Here is a 10867-nt window from a genome sequence, read left to right as displayed (position 1 = left end):
TGTCCCTTGCACAGTGTAAAAGATTCAGCTGAAGTTTGCCTCAAAATTTGCAGACTGCAGTATTCACACATTCCATGCTGGGACAAACCTTTATTAATGAGCAAAGATTTTCTTAATAAATATTAGTAAAATAATAGGTGTTGACTATATTATAATATTTTATTCAGACTTTCATAGAAGAATGCACTAAAAAAAGCTCCAGCTTCTCTGAAATATTTTCTTTATCTCCTGTAACATCTGCATGGGAGTATATGGTAGGAAAAACACAAACAAGTGTATCATCAGATTCTGATCTGGTAGAATGAGATTCTACATCCATAAATATATACATCTATAAATATCTGTCATATAGGCTGGAGTTTGCAAGCAGCTGTCTTTCATTTCTCTGCTACTGGGCTGTAAAATAATTATGTAGTGTCCCAGGCTGTGTTTACATTTACCTGCTGGACATGCTGCGGTGAACAGGAGGGACTGGATCCTCAGGTAGCCCACATCAGTCAGCTGGAAATACACTGAGTTTCCAGTCATGGAAGGCAGGACAAAGAACAAGGAAGGGAGAAAGGAGCCTTCATCTTGATAAAAGCATTTGGTTTTATTAAAGGTTCATGCTAAGGTCACAGCTTGAAATTGCTGTGCCAAGAACTCTTAGTAACTTTGGTATGAAGAAGATTTAGTGCTATGCTGACAAAATAAAGAGTGACTATAACCAAGGTACATCAAGAAAGTCAGACAAGTGGAACGGGGAGAAAAGGCTTCCATCTGAAAACATCCTCAAACTGAGTGACCACAAGACAATCTGACCTGTTCACAAAGATGTAGAGCAGGAAATTACTCATCCCCCCCACCCCAACACCCCTCCACTCCCCCTGTCCCCAAATCTTCTCCATGCGAAGGACGGTATTACCCAATCTTTCTTTCCTGCTTTGAACAGAAGGAGTGTGTATCTACCTCCTTCCACCTCCAGCTCATAAGAAGAAGGATGGGACGGACAGCTTCTACATTTGTTATGCACTAATTTGCTTCAATAGAACAAGAATTCACCTCTCTTCTCCTTTGATGAACTTATCAGCTTGGAATTTTTCTTATGATACTTTTAATCTGTGTGGTGTTGTTCATTTGTGACTGTAAATAAAATGCATCTTGAATACCAGCATGGCCATTCAGCACCCATTCCACACACTGGAAATCTCACTAAAAATTCACATTGTTGTGTTTAATACGTGGAGATGCTAATAAATAGATTGATAAAAGAACAGGAAAATCAGTTCTCTACAGACTTCTGTTTTCATTACCAGGCTTCCCTCATGGGTTGATGAGTGAACTATATTTTGTTTATTTTGTGCTGTTAATATTCCTTCTTTTTATCATGGCCCAAAGAATGTTTGCATGCAGTTTTAGAGACATCTGAATAATTTTATAAAGAAAATTCATTTGGCTATTTGAGAATGGCCTGTAGCACACACATTATTATTTTAATATATATGAGTTATTTTAAAATCTTAGTGAAAACAAGCGGTCATATAGATCCTGCTTTCAAAATATAGGTTTAGCTAGTTAAAAAATGGGGCTTTGCAGGGGTGGGGTGGGCAGGGTATTTCTGTTTTGGTCAAATGACAATCTTCTAATCAAGCCACCCTGATGTTAATATGGATCTTTCCAAACATTTCATTTGGGTTTATGTCATCTTCTTAATACATTTACAGATACGAAATATTATATATTGAAACAAGTATGCCATTGTGATCAATGAAATCTTGTTAGGGGAACAAAAACCTGTTTAATAGTGTTTAAAAAAAACACAGAAAATCAGGAATTATATCTTGAAAATGTAACAAAAGGAAATATTTTCTCATCCTAACACGCGAAAGGGATATAATGGTGCACTAAGATCCATCATAGGAATTCCATGTTTTCCACCTGTCAACACTGAATATCGTTATATGCAAGGAAATACCAAGCATAAACTATTGACATAATTTCTGTTTGATAATTCTTAAATCTTTACTGTGTGATAGCATGGGAAATTTTGATGCAGCATGAAAGATAATGTAGTAGTTGTCAAAAGTTTAAATTTTAGAAGTCAACAATACCTCAAATGTCTTTGATAATTGATCCATTAGATATAGTCTTCCCTTGAGGTCTAAACATGTGTTAGGCTTTGCTGTGTGCTGTCTGGGAAGAATGTTTTATTCTCTGGTTAGGAAAACCACCGATGAGATCACAAGAGCTGTATGAAGCATTGTATGGACAATAGTAAGTATAATCTCCAATTCTGCTGAACTGCTGAACAGTATCAACAAAAAAAACCACCACCACCACCCCCAAAAAAAAGCAAAAATAAATAAAGACATACAGAAAAGAAAACAAATCAGGCAAGCAGAAATAGCATTGCTCCAACAATCAACCATCACAACAAAGCAAGACAAGTCTCTTGGAAACAAATCAAAGCTGACGTGGAAAAATGAAAACCACAAACACATAGAATAAAACATTCATAAGTTTGTTTGAACACACTAGGGAGCCCTATGAAGTTTATAATTCACTTCAGTGAGGGTAGAATTAAAACTAGGGACAAGCTTATAGATGTACTAAGCCATTTCATTTGCTAACTGCCAGAATTTAAGTGCCATACTAATATTCAACTCAACTTCCCTCTTTCCCTGCCTGAGTTGCCTTTAGCAACTTAGAGGCAACATGTCTCCTGCTTTAGATATCTGACATCAGTAGAGGATTATCAGAGCAGTTACCAGAAATGTCTAGGTTTCTCTTGCAGTCTTTTCCTAAAAAAGAAAGGCAACTGTCAAGCATCTGAAGCGTAATTGAGACCTAGTAATAGGACATCCTGAACACACAGCTAAGTCTGAACTTCCACTTCTCTGAAACTGATACACCTGACTAAGGCCCACACATTGGGCATCTCTGTCCTTAAGATCTTTCTCAAAAGGTGGGCACAGAGTACAGTGCAGCTGAGTCTTTTCAAAATTACTGCATTTTGTCTTTTGGAATAACAGCTACAACAGCTACAGATTACATGTCCACATAGTTCCTATCTTTCAGCAGGTGTCCTGGCTGTGGCAAAAAGAAACAGCCCACTCTTAGTCATGGTGCCACTATGCCACAGTGCAGGTAGCAAATCCAAATGGCACATAAAATCCAGATGGCATATAAAAAGCATGAACACTATAGCTTAGTGATTAGGATTTCCATTAAGCATGTTCCTCTCCTGCAACTCCTACAGTGGAGTTACTTGTACTGGGGGCAGGTGCTCAGGCACTGGCAGTGGGGGGCTGCAGGTATGGCCTGTGAGGAGAGGCTGGGGTTGTCCTGTGCTGGATGCAGCTCTTTCCAGCTGTTTCCAAAGGACCCACTGCAGGGCACAGGTAAGCCCAGCAGCCAAGATGGTGTCAGCTCAGGGAAAATGTATTTAAGAAAGGGCAGAAGACACTGGAGAAAGGAGGAGGAGGAAAAAGTGAGAAACAGCAGAGGGAACGCCAAGATCAGAAAAGGAAGAGGAGGAGGTCCTCCATGTCGCCAGAGCAGATATCCCCTGCAGCCCATGGAGGACCACATGCTGGAGCAGTAGAGAGGTGTGAGAGGAAAGGAGGGGCAGAGAGAAACCACTGTGTATTGACCACAGCCCACCCCACTGCCCCCTCTTTTGTGCCACTCATTGCCTTACTGAAGAGACTCAGCATGACCTGCGGTGATAGCAGGAGCGGGAGGAGAGGAGCTGGGAGCGAAGGAGTGAAGCTGAATCCGGGATGGGGGGAGGAAATGTGTTGGTTTAGTACTTGTCTTTTTGTTTCCTGCTACCTGAATCAGTGATTAAATATTGAACAGGCAATAAATTAAGTTAGTTTTGCCCAAGTTGAGGGGTTTTTGCCCAAGATTATCATTAGTAAGCAATCTCTTTGTCTTTATCTCAGCACATGTGCTTTGCCACTCTAGTTCTGCCTATTTTCTACCCCCAACCTCCTGAGGGGTGGCAGTGAGCAGGTTGCTGGGTAGGAACTCAGCTTTTCATCAAGGGTAACCCACCACAAGCCAGTGAACACAAAACACCATTATTGACTTTTCACTGTGTTTTCTGGTAGATTTGTGCATTTAGTCCACTAGTGAGTACTACATTTTATTTTTTTAAAGGTAGCAATAACTGAAAGACTTCCCCAGGGGACAATAACACAGGTGACATGGTATTTAAACATGGTGGTTCCAATTCCAAAGTACCAAAATGTCCTACATACAGCTAGAAAAGTCCATGATTTGGTGGATGAGCAATTGCCTGACTGGAGTTATAATAAATGGGGTTCCATCATGCTGGCATCCAGTCAGTCACCAGTGGGGTCCCCCAGGGCTCAATTTATAGGGCCAGTGCTCTTTAATATTTTTATAAATGAGCTGGACACAGGAATCGAATGTACATTAAGTAAGTTTGCTGATGATAGTAAACCATGAAGACCTGTGCACACCCTCAAGGGTAGAGAGGCCTTACAAAGAGATCTGGATAGATTAGAGAGCTGGGCAATCACCAACCATCATTCTGCACCTGGGATGGGGTAATCCTGGTTTTACATACAAATCGGGGGATGAGAGGCTGTAAAGCAGCCCTGGGAAGAGATCTGATGGCAAGTTGAACAGGAGTTGACAGTGTGCCCTGGCAGCCAAAAGGGCCAACCTTGTCCTGGAGTGCACCAAGCACAGCCTAGCTAGCTGGTCGAGGGAGGTGATTGTCCCACTCCACACTGTACTGGTGCGGCTCCACCTCAAGTACTGTGTGCAGTTTTGGGTTCCTCAATGTAAGAGCAACATCAAACTATTAGAGTGTGTCCAAAGGAGAGTGACCAAGATTGTGAAGGGTCATGAGGGCAAGACTTAGGAGGAGCGGCTGAGGTCACTTGGCTTGTTCATCTTGGAGAAGAGAAAGCTGAGGGGTGACCTCATTGCAGTCTACAACTTCTTCAAGTGGAGAGGGGTGCTGATCTCTTTCTGATCAGCAGTGATAGAACATGAGGAAATGGAATGAAGCTGTGCCAGGAGAAGTTTAGACTAGATGTTAGTAAACCGTTCTTCATTAAGAGGATTGTCGGTCACTGGAACAGGCTCCGCGGGGAAGTGGTCATGGCACCAAGCCCATCAGAGTTCAAGGAAGTTCTGGATGATGCTATTAAGTCATATGGTTTAGTTTTAAGTAGTCCTGTGAGAAGCAGGGAGTTCGACTCAGTGATCCTTATGGATCCCTTCCAACTTGACATATTCTATGACTCTATAATTCTATAACTGTTTTAATCTGTAATGCCTAAAATTCCAGGTCCTGCAGCCACTACACAGGTATTGTTCAGCTACAATTCCTACTCATTTAGAAAGGAATTTGGCCTGTGTCTTGCTGAGGACCTGAAGAAGTTCACTAAGAGTGTCTGATATGTATGCTTTTCTGCAAGGCAGAAAATCATAAATATATATTTTAATATATTTATTTTAATATTATCCTCTGCCTAATAACAGATATTTTCTCTCAGTTTATCCAGTTCATTACCAGACTGTGGCAAGGAGATGTCAGGTTTAACTTTGTTACTTCTCCTTACTTTCATATTACCTTCTTCAATTTAACACTTAGCATTGTTAAGATATTTAGTTGAAAATAAATGTTTGCAAAACAGAAGAGGTGATATCAGACATGGAAAAACAATTTGTTTCTTTATGGAGCTAATGCTGGTGTGCAATGGCAGCAAATACATTATTCTTCTCCCTATCCAAAAAACCTAGTAAACATCTAATTTTTATTGCCATATATAAGCCTGTCACTTAGTCAATATTTTTTTCTAAAATATTTAAGAATTTATCAAAACAGACTTGTTAGACATTGGAATTTAATAACTAATAGGAATGTCATGTATTGATTAATATACTATACACAGAAATAAATTAGTTATTCTGTTGAGCAACATGGTCCTTTATAGCAGTGTGCTGTCAGAGCAAAAAACTCACAGTCACTTGTTTAAGGAGCACATTGCTGTAAATTATATTAATTTCAGCTCTTTTATTTCACACTTGGAGCAGAAGTATGAAAAGCTAGTGACTACAGCAAACAGTTGTGGCATGCATTAATAGATGAGTCTCTCAATAAGTACGAAATGTAAATTTGAGTGGAATTGCTAAAACATGCTAGAGGTTTCTAAACTAGATACGGTCTCGGGGGGAGGGGGGGGGGGAAATATTCTAAGTGTCCTTGCATATATCATATTCTAATGAATATTCAGTATACCTCAATGGCCTAAAGAGTGAACAAATTGTCTCAGTTATGTTGTAAAGAGAAAATGGAATAATCCAGGCAGATTTGCTTCCTGAAATTTGATTTTATGTTGTCTTTTCATTTAGCCACCACAGCTAAGTTTTAGAAAGGATATGTTAAGTTAAAGGTATCTTATATATAAATACATGTATCTGTATATATTATGGTTTTTAAAAAGCTACCTAATTATGCAGGCAAAATGTAACATATAGGATTCCCAAGAAGAAATAAGAAAAAAAACCCCAAATCAAACAAAAGCAAAACCAAACCCCCAAAATTAAACTGTGAAAGGCATAAGGATTTTATTTGCATAGAGATTCCAATATATGGCATCTTCAGGCAAAGATACGGAGGGGGAGCCAGGTAAGCTATGCACTACACTAGTATAGATCTTTGCCTAAGATTGTATAGACTAAGGTGGCTTTACAGCTCTTGGATTCAAGTTTGCTTTCATCTATCCAGTTCAAAATACTGGTAGAGAATCTTGATATCTTCTGAATTTTCGTGTCAGCATATCTGACTTGATATATCTAAGGTCCTGTAAAGAACTTCATAACAAGAAAACTGTTCACCTGTCTGTTTAAAGACATTATGTCTCTTAAAACAGACTCTTTTTTGAAAAGTAATCAATGGGCAAGCAGAACAGTATGGACTCCTTCTAGCTCCTGTTTTTCCTACTTCTATGTATAAGTTGAATTTTCCAAAGGAAGCTGTCTCTGTCCACAAGATCTACCATAATTTATATGTACAGAATGAACAAGAAGATGTGAAAGTTCCTTGAAAATCTTTTGCTTTCTTAAGCATGTTAGGACAAATCACAGCCTTTTAGCTGACATTTCTTATGTGTAGTATATTTTTTCTTTCTTTATGTTTTCAACCTGAAAGGGACAGAAATGATACAATATGACTCTGGCGACTAACCAAAAAGCAAATGCAAATATACATTTGAAAAAAATCAACGTTAACAGTCTTCAGCAATTAAAAATGTGCTTATACTGAATGGATAACTTCATTCTCAGAGACTAATTTGGTCTGCTGTACTGTAGATGGCCTTTGGTAATACTGCCACTAGGCTCTATTTCGAAAACCATATGCAAGGGAAATGAATGAAACTGAAGTGAGGAAGTGCTGCAGTCCTAATCTAGGCAGGCTCTCAAATTGTGCCATATTATTAGTTCTTCTCTTTCACATAATCTTTTATTTAGGCATCTATTCTATTCTATGAACTTTGCTTCACCTTTTTCCTTGGTCAAATGTAGCAATGAGAAACTGCTTTCCTCTGCCATTAGGAAAGGACTAGTATTTGGATACTGATAGGAAGGAAGTTCTAATGAATGGTTGGTAAGAGTTCCTGTCCTCTTTGCAGAGGTTTAGAAAATTGTAATGTCAGCCTGCCAGAAGCTCTGTAATTCACCACAGATATTTCTTCAGCGTCTATTATGACAGTATATCACTATATTTAAGGTTAGTCTTTTCTCAAAAGAAAGGAAATAATACTGTTTCCCTTGCAGACATTAGGAAACTAAGACACAGTGTCTTGTGGAAAGAAGTTTAGAGTAGGAATTAATCTCTCCTCAAGGGTGAATTAGCACTGAATTCTGGTAATTCTTTCAATTCAAAATAGAATTCCAGTATTTAAATTTCACATCTGAATACTTTTTGTAGAAAGACAATCTAGGTAGAACTCTCAGCAGTGCTCTGTGATGGCATTCAAGATGATCTGCTCCATAACCTTCCCCAGCACCGAGGTCAGACTGACAGGCCTGTAGCTCCCCAGATCCTCCTTCCAGCCCTTCTCGTAGATGAGTATCACGTTGGCTAACCTCTAGTCAACTGGGACCTCCCCTGTTAGCCCAGACTGCTGATAAATGACGGGAAGTGGCTTGGTGAGCACTTCTGGCAGCTCCCTCAGTACCCTTGGGTGGATCCCATCCAGCCCCACAGAGTTGGGTGTGTCTAATTGGTGTAGCAGGTCACTAACCATTTCCTCTTGGATTATGGGGGCTTCTTTCTGCTCCCTGTCCCTGTGTTCCAGCTCAGGGGGCTGGGTACCCAGAGAACAACTGGTCTTACTATTAAAGACTGAGGCAAAGAAGGCATTAAGCACCTCAGCCTTTTCCTCAGCCCTTGTCACTGTGTTTCCCCCCACATCCAATAAAGGACGGAGATTCTCCTTAGGGCTCCTTTTGTTGCTAATGGATTTATAGAAACATTTTTATTATCTTTTACCTCAGTAGCCAGATTAAGTTCTAGCTGGGCTTTGGCCCTTCTGATTTTCCCCCTGCATAATCTCACGACATCCTTGTAGTCCTCCTGAGTTGCCTGCCCCTTCTTCCAAAGGTCATAAACTCTCTTTTTTCCCTGAGTTCCAGCCAAAGCTCAGTGTTCAGCCAGGCTCCTCTTCTTCCCCGCTGGCTTGTCTTTGGGCACATGGGGACAGACTGCTCCTGTACCTTTAGGATTTCCTTCTTGAAGAATGTCCAGCCTTCCTGGACCCCTTTGCCCTTCAAGACTGCCTCCCAAGGGACTCTGTCAACCAGGCCCCAAAATAGGGGAAAGAAAGGAAAGAAAAGGGGACAGAAAAGAAGGGAAGACAAAAAGAGAACAGAAAAGGGAGAAGAAAAGTAAATGGAGAAGAAAGGAAGGATAAAGTGGAGGAGAGGAGAGGAGAGGAGAGGAGAGGAGAGGAGAGGAGAGGAGAGGAGAGGAGAGGAGAGGAGAGGAGAGGAGAGGAGAGATCTGTGATGGGGCTCTGGTGCCTGTGACAGCACAGGGGTGCAGTGCAGCCTGGGCCAGCGGTGAGTGCAAGTGCATACGAGGCGGGGGGCCTGAGCTGGGCAAGGGCCAGGGCAGAACTGCCAGCTCCTGAGGAGGTGTCTCGCCCTGGAGTGAGGGTCCAGCTGCTCAGGGGAGCGCCTTGGACAGGACACGGTGCCACCCAGTTCCCTCACCCCCTCTCCTACCAGCCCAGTTCCCTGAAGCTCCCACCCCCACTCCCACCACTGCCAGCTCCCTCCTGCTCAGCCCCACTGAGACCCCTTCTCTTCTGTGTCCTGCAGCCCATGGCTGTCATTGTCTTCCTCACCGTAGCTGTGCTGGGCATTGTCCAGACCCCACTACAGGTGGGTGACGAGCTGGATGCAGCCATGCACAGGCTTATGCAACAGCGTGCAGAGCAGCTGAGCTGGAAGATGACGGCTGCTGCAGTATATAGAGTAGACCCAGGAGCAGAATGGCGTGGCTGGGGAAGTCCTGTTCCTTGCTGCCTTCCAGCAGTGGTGGTTCTGGGCCTCTGCTCTTGGAGCAGGAGCCCTGGTCCTGCTGCTGTGGCTCTGCTGGAGGACCAGAAAAAGGAGCTGTAAGCCAGAAAGCAGCTGCAAGCAGGAGAGCCCCTGAAGTTAGGAGGAGGAGGAGGAAGAGATAGAAGAAGATGACGACTCTGGCGACACATATGATCTGGGCAAATTTTTGGCTGATCGCATCCAGTGGCCAGTGCCATACATGGCTGATGTGCAAGTTGGTGGAGGATTTGGTAGACAAGCTTCTTACTGCTTGCCAAATATTTTCTGGGAGTAACTTTAAGCCACAGCGGCAACCAGCCATTGGGATGGGCTGTGTCTGTGAGGGTTGGAGTGTCTGGGAGGACAGTCTTGGGGGTCCTCTATGGCCTGCTCGTGCCCCTGCAGCCTCCCCCTGGGAATGCCTTCTGCTTGGAGCTGGGCATCGCAGAGAAGGTGCTGACCAACAACTCCTGCCTCCATGTGCAGCTACAGTACATGGGCACAAGGGAGCAGCTGGTGGAGGACATCCTCTGCTTCCTCCACCACCACAAGGATGAGCTGAAAAGTCAGAACCCCAGCCTCTTCAATGCCCTTTGCACTAACTCTTGTTTAGACATCAAGAAAACTGCCTGCTGGTTCCAGACATTGATGAGAGGCACCTGGAAGGTTATGCCTCAGTCACGCTGGTGCCAGCTGACAGTACTGCCTACCACATGCTCCTGCAAGTTCAAGCTAATGAACACCTCCCAGGAAACCCTGTCCATTGAGATGATTTTTGGGGCGCAACTAGATGACTCAGACTCCTTCCTGAGCCTTGAGTAGGCAGAGGCCAGTTTCAGTTTTACCACCAGCATAGCGTGGCAGGAGAGCTGTGATGCGGCTGAGATGCAGTTTACCAGGCATGGCCAGCACAACACCTTCCACCCCAGAAGGGAGAACTTTGATATGACAAAGATGAATATGTGAATATCTAAAAAGCAGATCTTGTGCATAGTGGCTGAAATTGAAAAGAAAAGAAAAGAAAAGAAAAGAAAAGAAAAGAAAAGAAAAGAAAAGAGAAGAAAAGAAAAGAAAAGAAATTTATCCTAATTTTAGAAAAAAAGAACATCTTCAGTTATTCAGTTTCTAAAAAGAAACTTACTCTGTACTTCCACTGTAATATATTAACTAAATCTAAAAATTAATTAAATATTTTTAATTAATTTTCCTGTTAATGTATACTTTGAGTAAGTCTGTATGCTAGATTCCTGTAAATATTCAGTTTCCTTTAAATATTCCAAGTCTCTGGGGAATTTCT

The 10867-nt window shown here is 42.0% G+C and overlaps 1 pseudogene; it reads left to right on the top strand.

Moving 5' to 3' along the window:
- The first annotated feature begins 9351 nt into the window (after window positions 1-9351).
- Window positions 9352-10392, top strand: LOC126045237 (inositol 1,4,5-trisphosphate receptor-interacting protein-like 1; annotated as a pseudogene).
- Window positions 10393-10867: the final 475 nt, after the last annotated feature.

This window comes from Accipiter gentilis, chromosome 13, assembly GCF_929443795.1.
Source record: "Accipiter gentilis chromosome 13, bAccGen1.1, whole genome shotgun sequence".
Taxonomy (NCBI): Eukaryota; Metazoa; Chordata; class Aves; order Accipitriformes; family Accipitridae; genus Astur; species Astur gentilis.
The sequence above is the reverse complement of the archived record's forward strand: the minus strand, read 5'-3'. Positions and strand labels throughout refer to the sequence as shown.